Genomic DNA, 13380 nt, shown 5'->3' on the forward strand with positions numbered 1-13380 from the left:
TTATTCTGCTGTTGAAGTAGCCTGGCTCTAAAGTTCAGGTTTTTTTTTTTATTGCTGAGAGTGCAGAAGCTAAGGTAAAGCTGTTGCTATGCTGTTACAGTACATAGAAGCACAGATAAGTTTGTATGTATTTATGTATGTTTTATATACTGTAGTGCAGACTGTGTACAAATTGCCTTACACACTTATCGTAGTACACAGGGCCGCTTTATACATTAGGCCGACTAGGCACAGTGCCTAGGGCCTACGAACCTTTTGGGGCCTACAATATTTCACTTGAAAAAATACCTAAACAAAAATAAATCACAAAATAAGAGAAAACAGCAAATTTTAATTTAAAATGCCTTTGAAGTATCGAAACCTTTAAATATCGAAACAAAAGTATCGATGCCAAATATCGCTAGTATCGAAAGAAACAAGCAAACGATGAAATTAGCATAAGAATGAGTCAAAATATCGGACACACAGGCCTCTAGAAATAAAAATGCCTAGGGCCTATGAAGGTCTTAAAACGGCCCTGGTAGTACAGTATACCTCCTAATAGGATAAACTACAATTCATGTAGTGAGACGAAAGATACCTGAAAATATACCTGAGAGCGAGATTCCAGAAAATATGCAAATAAAGCATTTAAATAATTTTATATATGTCTAATTTGCATATTTCCCAGGAATCTTAAAGCTGTTCCCAGGTATCTTGCAACTCCCCATGTGTGAAATAGGTTAATGGAATTGTGTGCTTCTGGCAAATATATTATGAGACGAGACTTTACTACAACAATGTTTTCTACTGAAAAGACATTCATAAAGCTGCATATCTATGTCCTTCAATACATCAAATTCTTCATAATCTGTCACATTGAAGCTCAAATTTAACATGATATAAAGCCATTTCTCAGTGCTGGAGAAGAGTTCAACTCCATTCATATGAATAGGACTGCACTTTCTACCTCACCTACTGTCTTTGTTTCTCCTAACATGTCACTTCCAATGTAAGCTCTTCTAGGCTGATATTTCCTTTCCTACTGTCTGATTTTTTGTATGTGGCACTTATGTATTATAATCCCCTTTACATTGCATACATTGGTGGAGCTAGATAAACCAAAATATACATACACATACTGTATGCATTCTGGACTGAAATGTTGTCCGTGGTACAGATGCAGCTGCCGTTATTGAAACACTTCATGCGGTGTATACTTCGGAATACCCATGTCATAGCGCAGGATTTCTTCCAACCGTACCGCCTTAAGACGCGAGTCTTACATTTCAGGCATTTTAGTGTTGTGGTTTTTAAACACCTGAAATTGACACAGTAGCACTGTGCTGTACACATTACAATTCATTCATTTCATTGCATTTAATTGCACACAATCCATGAAATTCAAACAAAGCAACCGTAATAACACGTGTGGCTGGGGCGATTGGCTGCATTAATGACGCGAGCACAGCAGCGCACACGAAAACGGTGCCGTGATTTGTTCGAATAACGGCCACTAAATCTGTAACTGCTGTAAATGCTTCTATTTTATTTGACACACTTTCTCTGTGTAGCATTTTATTTAGTTGTCCATAGACATACTCTATTACACCTGTTTAAACATCATAGATACCCTTTGTCAAATAGAAAATGAGGGAAAAAATGTCAAAAGACAAAGAGTTTAGTTGATTCCATTATAGTGTTGGGTTGATTTGTCCTTTGTTGAGTCCTCAGTGCTAGATTTTAAATAAATATAGATACGTGAACAAGCCATACATAGCTCCAAAGACAGCTTTAGAGAGGTATGTAGATAACCGGGGAAATATAAAAATGAGGAAAATATGAATTACCTCTTCCCTGCTCGATTAGAAGTTCACTTTTCATCCCTCCATGATCCTGGTGAAGTGTGGCACAGCACACTATGAAACACTGTCTCCCTTATGCTGAGAGTGTTATTTGTCCTGTATGTCGAGTCCTGCAAAGCTGCCGTGCGTTCGCCCAATTGAAAAAAAGGCAACAACGGAGCAAAGGATTGGCTGGTCAGCGGACCCGAAAAATGCACTTCTCCCACGCGTTTCACGCTGTAATAGCGCTTTCTCACAGAGAAACGCATGGGAGGAGAATCCCCTTGTTTTTTTCTCTTTTTATTTCTGTTTTTATTATGTAGTTTAATAAAACTTTTTCCATTTTTCTATACCGGTGAGTTGTAAGTGCATTTTTCGGCAGCGCTGACCAGCCAATCCTTTCCTTCGTTGTTAAAATAAATATAGTCAATAAAAGCATACAGTACATGAAAGGTAATATCCCTGTTAAAAAGATCTTAATGTAATTGTCTGCTGTAAACGCATGTAATCATACGTAAAGCAAATATTTGGTCCTCTTTGGAAACTAAGAATAATTTTATTTCCATTGGCACCTCTGATCAGGGGGTGTTTTGCAATCAAGTAGTTACTCCACATCTAGCCCATACTGTCCCTGCTACATAAAAGGAGGGAGAAGAGAGAGTATATATATATATATATATATATATATACACACACACATATATATATACATATATATATATATATACATATATATGATAACAAAAAGAGAAAAGAAGGTCAAAAATGGAGCACTCAAAACGTGTGTAATGAAAATAGAAAAATTGATTTAATTAGCAATGCAGAGTAAAACAAATAAGACACACCTAAACACATTCCACATATAATATTAGCTGAATACAGAAGCTGATGAACAAACCCCCCACCCCAATAAATATATATGGAAGAACACACATATAAATAAGAGTCCTGATGGGACAAAACAAAACTAGGGGAAAGATAATAGTTACATGGTTACATAGACTTTCCTCAACTGCACACAAAGTGTGTTCTATTGGATTGAGGACTCTTTCCATCATTGCCACGAGTGTTACCAAGATGACAACAGAGTGCCCGCTACATGTGATTCCGAGACGATCTGGATGTTGGTCACGAGTTGCAGTCATTGTGAGAGACCCAGATGACATCTGGAGACTGCTGAAGACCACTTACCTGAGAGATCTCCCTCTACTGCCCACCCTGATGCCAGTTGTGTGGTAAACTCGTGTATTGATACACAAAATGCTTATGTTCTTTTATATTGATGTACGCAGAATACTTACCCCATTTTTATACTAAATACGTATTTGATATACTTCACCATTTGCGTTTTGCGCTTTTTTTTTGTCTTTTATCTCCACTTGCTTGTACTGTTTAAGGTTACACACTACACTATCCTATGATGTTCTCTCCCTTAGCCACACACCCAGACCAGGGAATAGACAGGGCACAGGAGTTAGCATAGTACTTTCCCCACACTTCACATATCATGTTATACTCCCCTTTCCCTCCATCTCCTTCCCATCTTTTGAAGTCTACATCTGCAATGCCCCAAAGGCAGATGACAGAAAGGGTTCTCCAAGATCTAGTCCCTTCTGTACAGACCCAGCATGCTAAGGGCTAACATCTGCATTTGCTTACTGCTGTGTGTTTCATCAACCCCACCAACTGAAATGTTAATGACCCAGGATGACAAAGGACTCTGAAACCACAGCAGCAGTTATTCTGAACCCCTTCAGTCTACATCTGCATCAACCCAAAGTTGAACACGTGAAAGGCTTCCTCAAGAGTTGCTCCCTCTGCAAAGAACTGGCATATTAAGGGTTAACATCTGCGCTTGCTTACTGCTACGTTTTGTCAACCCCACCCACTGGAGGGTAATGATCCAGGATGACAAAGAACTTTAAAACCACAGCTGCATTCATTCTGAACCCCTTCAGTTTACATCTGTGTTTCCCCAAAGGCAGACAGCCAAAGGATGAGAACCGCTGATATTTGTTATTTTTAAATCTGCTCTATTGCAATCTGAAAATCACCAGTCCTCTCATCCCCAATGTTTCAACTTATCCAGCCTTAAAGATTGTAAGCTCCTTGTGGCAAGGCCTCTTCTAACACATTGCAAACCTATACTACCTCTCCAAATACAATTTTAATCTTGTCTGTAAATGTTATACTTGCCCATATTCATATATATTCATATATCTAACTGTCTATGGAATGTCTATGAATTGAATGTATAAGCTCTGCTCATTTAATGTAACCATCATAACTCTGTGCCCAGGACATACTTGAAAATGAGAAGTATCTGTCAATGTATTACTTCCTGGTAACACATTTTATAAATAAATAAAATAAGTCCATGCAGTCCATTTCTTTCCTCCCCTTGCCCTCCATGTTGCTGTCATCTATCAACCCCAGGGAACTAAATCTCACTTTCTTGACATATTGACCAAAAGAGAAAGGCTGGGGCGCTCCCTATTTATTCAAGCTTGTAATACTGCCTGTAAGGTAATGTATAACCAAAAAAAGGGGAAGTGTATACTTGCCCTTGTTGTTTTTCTGCAGCTGGACCAGTAGAGAAGATAAAGCCCGGAATCTTCTTGTAGCAGCAGTGGAAATGGAGGGTTGGTCAGCGCATGGGACCTTCCTAGTTCAGCTTCAGGTGTAGTAGTTTTCCCTGTGTCTTGAAAATCAGCTCTGCTGTGCAGAGCTCAGGACCGGTCAGCTCCAGAGATGGGTGTTCTTTTAGTCAGTCTCTCCTGTGAGACTCAAAAACACTGCTCTGTCTCCAAAGGTCAGCTCACACATGAGCAAAGGAGAGGAGAACTTTCCTTTGCTCATGTGTGAGCTGACCTTTGGAGACAGAGCAGTGTTTTTGACATATTGACCACCTGGCTCCCTCACTTTTTCTCTTCTGACACACTGTCACCCTCGGATACATTAGCATACCTCTTTACAATCCCAATGTATGTACCTGTGGTTATCTTTTATTTTGGGACGTCGTTTTTTTGTTTTTATTTTTTTCTGTTTTTAACTGCTCCGCGTCTGATTGGTTGTTCTTTCTCCACAAAGCTGCTGATTAGTAAGGTGTTCAGTGTGAGGTTGCTGATTGGCCTTTGTTTTACAGGGAGGTATGTGATTGGTCAGCGTGCTGAGCTGGAGGCAAAGGGTCATTCCTTAAGCGGAGAGCATAGGCCGCAGGAGTGTGGGAGGGGGAGAGGTGGGGGCTATAAGAGAGGGCAGGTGAGAGCTGGGGGTGTAAGAGAGAGAGGGGGAGAGATGGAGGTTGTTAGAGATGGAGGCGGAGGTAGGGATTTAAGAGAGGGAGGGGAAAGAGGGAGAGGGAGGAAGAAGGGGAGTGAGCGGGTGGAGAGAAACATGAGAGGAAGGAGAGAATGAAAGAGAGGAGAGTGAGAGGTGGGAATGTAAAAGAGGGAGAGGGAGTGTTGGAGTTGGGTGTATAAGAGAGGAAGGTCACTGATTGGGTGTGTGTGTCACTGAGGGGGAAGGTCACTAAGGGAATGTGTCAGTGAAGATGGTGGATGTCACTATAGTTTGGGGTGGGAATCTGCGACTGGTACTTGAGTGCCTCACTCACTGGATGGTGGAATTATTGATCAGGTTAAAGAAGGTGCTAGGCTATGTGGAAGGAAAGGAGCACAGCACCTGCATCAGTAGATCAAAAATAGATAGGGCAACTCCAGATGAAGTATTTATTGCCCAATCAGCTTAGCAATAAAGGTGTAGGAAACACTCCAACATGTTTCATCCAACATAACTTTATCAAGGTGACCAATCTCTGTGGTAGCCAAGTGGGCACCACTAGGTCCCTTAATCTCCCTTGGGTGATCTCTGTTATTATACAGTTATTATGGACATTGGGACTATACTCTGAATATATTGTTCTTATACAATAGAGCAATTACTTGTGAAGCACCATCTAACAAATTACCAATAAAGATGGTGCTATCATGGAAGACTAGAACTCTTTCACAGGATCAAGAAACAGACAGGACACCGAGATCAAATAAAGAGTATTTATTCTGGCTGGAGCCAGCAAACACAACATAAAATCACTTAACAGAGCTATGCTCACTCAAAATAGGGGATACAGAGGCAATTCTAGTAGTTCTTGTGGCATAGTGCTAACAAAATGACTTACCTGGTGTTGTTTCCACTCTTGTGGGGGATGGGACTGTCCAGACATCTCTGTTGCAATTCGCAGTATGGCACTTTCAAATTCCGCACTCAAAAGTCCTACCTGCTGCTCCTCCAGCAACTCACAGTTCCACAGCACAAAAGCACTTTCAAATCTCCTGCTTGGATTCGCTCCCAACCTAATCTAAAGGTGTCTCTGGCACAGCCTCAGAGGACACCGCTTAGTCCACCTCCACGACAGGATCAGAATGAACTCCAGAAGTGAGATTGGCAGCTCTTTACACATTCCTCAGCCTCCATCTGAAACTGAGAAAACTGAGTGCAATGTGCATTTTTTATATTTTTCTATTGTACTAAAACAAGGTTAATCTATCGTTTTGCCTTTACCATATGTTTCTATGTATGGATGTACCTATGTTCTTTTGTGTTTATATGTGCCCTGTTCTATTTTAATTTTTTCATGGATGCTGAATGCTGGCCACTCAGAGCAAAGATGCTATATGGGTCAACCACAGAGCTAACTACATTAGCCAATCACAGAGCGAGGGCTCATCTCTGATGGACCAATCAGGGAAGTGGGAGGGAACAGTGCTCAGAGGTGGGCTTAACAAGGAGTGGGAATTTCAAACTGTCCAGAGTCAGATGGGGCTTAGACCCAGACAACAGGTTGCCTTGATCAAACATACTGTAAAAATCTGGAACCACACCCCAATACCCTCTTCTATCTCTGGGTGCAGGGTCAATGCGAAAAAAACACTGATCATTACTTAAGGTTTGTCTTATCGAACGCTTCCACCCACGAATGTCAGATGAAAATTTGTAAAAATCATCGTTTGAAATGAAATGTTCATATATTTCTGCTACAGTCACCATGTTATCTGCTGCAGCATTAATTGCAGAACATATTAAAAATGCATAACTACAGTCAGGTTTTTTTATACGTGTACGGTGTACACATGGTGTCCATTCCAGTCAGCAATTGTGCAAGGATACTGTGGGAATGTTAAAAAAAAGCACAGAGCATTGAGTTTTATAAGTTTTTTATTATGAAACGCCTACATTTGATAACGTCTTCAGTGTCTTCCAGGACCAAAGTCGATTTACAATGGACCACTGTAGTAGACTTGGTTTTTATCTGTTTTTAAACACCTGCAAATTGACACAGTAACACAGTATTGTACACATTACAATTCATTAATTTCTGCCACCTGGCAGATATGCGAAGAATTGCACTCAAAGAAATCCGAAAACATTAAATGAAACAGATCCACCGCGGTAAACACAGGGGTGCCCAGTGTGAATGTGGCGTGAATACCGCGTGGAGTACAGCAGCGCACACGAAAACAGCTCCGTGATTTGTTCAAATAACGGCCGCTGCATCTGTACAGTGCTAGACAAATGCACTCACCCGATCGCCAGGGCAAGTTCATTTTACTACCCCCTGTCGAGTGCCGCTGCTGTGCTTCTGGTCATTTCAGGATGCCGAGACGCAATCAAGCACGTTACCCAGCATCGCGGGACGCCGGAAGAATAACCCAGCCGCAGAGCAGACATCCATTGGAGGAACTGCAGTGACACACTACGCCACACACGGAACTGCTGACACAGCAACGCAGGTGCATACAGGCACACTCTCCCGCACTAAGGATCTCTTAGCAAGGATGCCGGGACCAATGATGCAGAGAGAAGCCTTGAGCTTGTGGTTTTGGCTGGATGTGTCTGCAGAGTGGCGCTGTGTGGTCCGGTTGCCGTGGCTGGAGGAAGTGCTGCTCGTGTTGCTGCTGCCTCCGTGTGTATCGTGGGCGAGCCGGATGGAGGGAGCCCCCCAGGCGGGATTCCCTGACACTCATGGCAGGTAAGAGCAGTGGGGAGAGGGAGATGCAGTATACCACTGCAGTGAGCCGGCTTCAGCCATAAGACTAGTCATTCTAAACTAGCCATTTACTGTACATCTGTTTTTTTCTAGATTAGTGAGGTCATCTGACATACACACACACACACCTATATAACAAGGACTAATTGTAGTAAAGAATAAATGTAATACAATAAATAAACTGTTATGTCAAAAACAAGTGTTGTTATTAGTTAGATATATATTTATATATTTAAAGAGGTGGAGTTTTTTTCACCATTGCTGTCTATGTGAGAGAGAGATGGCCTTTCTTGGCATGTACACAAATGTTATATTGGGTTGTGTATTTAATAATGTGTGTGTGTGTGTGTATATGTACCTGCTAAAGGTGTTAACCTATCTACTAACTAACCTTAAAACTCGCCCCGCAAATCAAGCATCCCAATAGCTTGCACTCATAGCTACTGTACCATATCCACAGTCACTCCTACCAACCATTTTCCAAGTCCCACTCTCAAAGCCCATCCCGCCACCCTTGGGAGGGCGAGATGAGATCTTTGATGAACTCACAATTTCAGAACCCTGATGTGATTCTCAAGGCAGCGAGAATACCGTGATTTTATCAAAATGGTGCTATTTTGCTGTTTGTCAGCTCCCGCTCGATTTGTGTTTGGCCAGGAGCGAGAACTCTCTGGAAAATGCACACCCCATACGAGTTTGGCAACTCATCGGAGCTTTCAGAATATCGACCTTGCCAAACTGTGTGGGAACTGCTCAAAAAGCTAAATGAGTTGGTTATCAAACCTACTAGAATAAGCCCCATAGTGTCTAGTACAGTTTATGCCAGATATACAGATATACAGATGCGCCAATGGTTTTCGCTCTACAAAATACATATTTAGGGCCTGATTTTATATATTCACCATATATTAAACCAGTGTCCATACACAGTACGTTCCAGTGTTTATTTATGATCTTTTTAACCTGGTTACTTTTTTTGTTGTACTGTGATATGAACAGCGGCACGTAACATTTTTAAAAATCTTTTCCCATATGACTCTTTTCCTGGGTTGTCCTCTTATCTGATTTGCTAGAACTCAATAGGGTACTGTAGTGCAGACGGATATTCTAAAACAAATCTGGGGCTATCACCAACAAGATCCAGGTACATGCTGGGTACATGCTGTAACATTTTAGTGGCATTTCTGCAGAGACTAATGGCCCATCGGATTAACACAGCAGGGGTCCCTGGCAGTCCCATTCAGTTTGCTGTTAATCCGATGGGCCATTAGTCTGTCTGCAGATATGTCACTGAAATGTTACAGCATGTACCAAGCATGTACCTGGGTCTTGTTGGTGATTGCCCCAGATTTGAGGCAATAGAAACAGTCTTATCTACAGGGTTGAGTGATAAGTGGTTTTGCCTTTTTTTATTCACTTTATATTCACATTGTGTTTTCACTGGTTTTACACTTGTTTTATTTCATCAGTTAATATCTGTTAAATAGATTAATTATTTTTCACTTTAAGCACTGTATTGGGATTGGTAGAGCGCCATCTAGCGGTTTTTGTCTACTGTCTAGGTGCCATGGGCCTCCAGGTGGTTCCTGCGGGTCACCGCGGGCCCCAATGTGGTCCACGGGTGGTCCCGTGGGTGTCTAGGTGTCCCCGGGTCATCCCCACAGGTGTCTGGGGCCCTCGGGTGGTTCCCACAGGGGTCTAAGGCCCTTGGGTGGTCCTTGCGGGTCCGCAGGGCCCCCACAGCTGAGGGTCCTCAGGTGGTCTCCATAGGTCCCCGCAGACCAAAGGTACCAACCCTGTATGTAAAAAAATAAAACATGTCCTACACTTAAATAAATACACCCCCCTTCCCCCACCAAACACATACAGTACAGTAATGGGCAAAATAACTATTATCCAGATATGGATAATAGATTATCTGCCCATTACTAAACACAACATTAGCCAGCATACATAAATCAAGTTTATAAATACAGTTCTACTTACCCCTGCATTATAATGGACGTCCTCGTCATCTTACTGCTAGGTTCCTTCCTCCGTTGCCAGAAAAATACATAGCAAATACAATCTAATGGCCCCCAGCCCCTTAATCACCTTAGCGGTTAATAATCGCTACAGTAATTAAGGGGTTTACCCACCCTGCCCCGATACCCACCCGGGATACCTAACCACCCACCCCAGACCCACTATACCCACCCTGTACCCATTGATTGTTATAGTAGTGCATCATACCCATATAATAATATGGGCATGATAAGCCACTATAGCCACTATAGCACTCAATGGGCACCCTAATAAAAATACATTAATGCTCAAAACACACAATAATAAAACATGACAAAACTCCAAAAAAACACAATTCACTAAATAAAAACACTAGCCAGCTAATGCAATTAATACAAGCAATAACCAGATCAACAATTAATTAATTAAACCAGTAAACAATGAAACCAATTAATTAATAAAACAACAAGGAATTAATTAAACCAGGAACCAATTAATTAATATAGTAGATCGAAAGAAATACTGGACTGGATCATTATCACACTCTTAAAATGGAGTTACTTAGCAGGTATACAGTACATAGTCAACATCAACCAAGTTAGAATAATTGTGGACAGTCCTGAGAAATTAGAAAATGTTAAACTAAAGTTAAATCAAAAAAGAGAAAAATATTGTTAATAAGCAAGACAGCATGTGAGTGAGATACTTTAGAGAAGAGATTCAATTAGAAATATTTTCTTGGATAGCAAATCATGCTATGGAAAATCCTTCAACATATTTGTTAATAAAAGAGAGAAGTCTTTTAAGGAGCAATCCCTCCTAGGACCAAAGCAAGTTTAATGGGTTACAGCGGTTTGATTGGTCCATTTTCTACCAAAATCTGCCACCTATAAGTATTTAAAAATATCTGTTTACAGTTATAATGGTAAATGTGTTGAGTTGAGAGTTGGTAGAGGTTTGATTTTCCATGGGAACTTTCTTTTTACTGATATTATTGTGTGTTGAACAAGCGTTCGCACAGCTAGAGCTGCCAGAGTCTGCGTCTCCTTATGTTTATCTGCTCTCCTATTAGGTTAGAGTGGGCTAATGGTATAGCAAACATTTGATTGACAAACACACACACATACATAGAGCCTTAAATATGTAATGTGTCATTCATTTCAAGAGAAGCAGAATAAACAAAATATTCACCTTTGACATGGTGTGATTAGTTTAAGGAAGCCAATTAGATTATTAAATTATTTTGAAAAGGGATTCTTTTTGGCAGGCTACATGGAATTGCACCTTTAACATTCAACTGAAGACAAAGTGAAGAGGGAAATAAGCCCTTTTTTACTTAGCAGTGTATTCCCCCAAAACACCTTTCACTGTTTAGACTGTAAGGTGTCTTATGGAATAGCACTGCTTCGTAAATATGGGCTTTAAACTAAAATTTGATCTTAGGGGACATACAGATTTGCAAGCAATACCTAATTTAATACAAAGCATTTGAAATATACGTGACACAGCCAAATTGTGTATAGTATATGGAGATGTTGAAATTGCAAATACTATGCTACTGCTATCAAGATTGTGGTTGAAAATTATTACAGTGGAGTGGGTGAAGGAAACATTTTTGTATTTGGTAAATTCTGCTGCATCACTGAGACCAAAAAGAGGGAGTCCTAGAAATCCTTTTATCAAAGCCAAGGGAATTTAATGCTTTATTGAGCACAGATTTTTTTTTTCTTCCAGTAAAAGGTTATCTTGTGGAGCACAGCTTCTTCCAAGTTGCATTATATGACAACTCCCCCTGCCTCCCCCTGTCTCACTGCTTGAGTCTAGAGATCCTCTCTAAATTCTTTTAATATTAACATTGTTCAATATAAGGGAACATCTATAAAATATACTATTTTATACAATGTACATATCTTTACATATTCCTCTACAAAGAAAACAACAAACCCAACACAGAGTTCTATGTATATAATATATATATATATACACAGTGTTCGACAAATAAGCATAACCACACGCCCGTGGTGAGTGGATTTAGGCCGCTGGCGAGCGGTACTGTGGCTGTATGCATTCCCCTGCTCGGGCCAAAATTTTTTTTTGTTAAATAAATAATTAATCCCCCTCCCTGATTGGGTTGACGCAGGGAAGAGAGCTGGCAGGCAGCTCTGGGTTAGCCCCTTCCCCCGATCTCCTCCCCCTCCTGCCCCTCGATCTCCTCCCCCTCGATCTCCTCCCCCTCCTGCCCCCCGATCTCCTCCCCCTCCTGCCCCCCGATCTCCTCCCCCTCCTGCCCCCCGATCTCCTCCCCCCTGCCCCCGATAACCGCTTGCTGCCCGGGGCGGGAGGTAGGCTGGGGTGGTCCCCGCTTGCTGCCCGGGGCGGGAGGTAGGCAGCGGCGGTGTCCGCCTCTGAAGGGGGTGCGGCGTCCGCTTGAGGGGGGGGGGGTGCTGAAGCTGCGGCGTCCACTTGGGGGGGGGGGGTGCTGCAGCAGCGGCATCCGCTTGGGGGGGGTGCTGTAGTGCTGCGGCGGCATCCGCTTCTGCTTCGGGGGGGGTGCTGTGGCGCTGCTGCGGCGGCGGCCGCTTCGGGGGGTGCTGCGGCGGTGGCGTCCGGCTCTGGGGGGGTGCCCCCCCTGCCTTGTAGTGGCCCTGCGTCACCCTCTCCCTGTGTCACCCTCTCCCTGTCGCCCTCACCCTGTGTCAACCTCACCTTCTCCCTGTGTCACCCTCTTCCTGTGTCACCCTCTCCCTGTCGCCCTCACCCTGTGTCAACCTCACCCTCTCCCTGTGTCACCCTCTCCCTGTGTCACCCTCACCCTGTCGCCCTCACCCTTTCCCTGTTGCCCTCTCCCTCTGTCTTTGTCTCTCATTCTCTCTCTGTGTGTTGTCTCTCTCTCTCTCTCTCAAGCTCACATTACATGAACAACCGTTAAGCCAATGAATGCTGCTTTAAACACAGCTTTTAAGCAAGGACTGGGGTGAGATTTCTCAGAATCCCTTGCTGCAGTGGAAGTGCTGTGTGCTGGGTGAAAATGGTGAAAGACAGGGTTGCAGACATGTCTAAGACATGCAAATGAATATACAGTAATATTTACAGTTCCTATATGCTTTACTGTGGAGGGTTTTTGTCACTTTTTTTACCCACCATAACCTTAATAAGTGTGGTGAATATGTCTATGTCTATGTCTATGTCTATGTCTATGTATATCGCTTCTCGGCCTTTTGGCTAAGATCAAGTGTAGTGTCTGTCCTGTGAAGGACAGATTCTCCAGACTACACCTGGTACTCTGGTCATGGCCTGAGAATGCGGATGCAAAGTAGCCCGGGTTTTTTTCTCGGCACCCCAGGAGTGGTTAACCTGGGGCAGTACCACTTGCTGCACCTTCGGGTTGTGGAGGTTGAGGATTTGCAACCTCCACTTCAAGAGCACTTGGCACGAGCACTGATTATTTGCACCCCTATTTTTCCCGCACTGGCACCTATTATTACCTTCCGCTGAGAGGTTCGC

General features: G+C 42.6%; 1 pseudogene; it reads left to right on the forward strand.

Moving 5' to 3' along the window:
- Nucleotides 1-13078: 13078 nt before the first annotated feature.
- On the forward strand, nt 13079-13151 carry LOC142498217 (U2 spliceosomal RNA; annotated as a pseudogene).
- The last annotated feature ends 229 nt before the right edge of the window (nt 13152-13380 follow it).

This window comes from Ascaphus truei, chromosome 6 (assembly GCF_040206685.1).
Source record: "Ascaphus truei isolate aAscTru1 chromosome 6, aAscTru1.hap1, whole genome shotgun sequence".
NCBI lineage: Eukaryota > Metazoa > Chordata > Amphibia > Anura > Ascaphidae > Ascaphus > Ascaphus truei.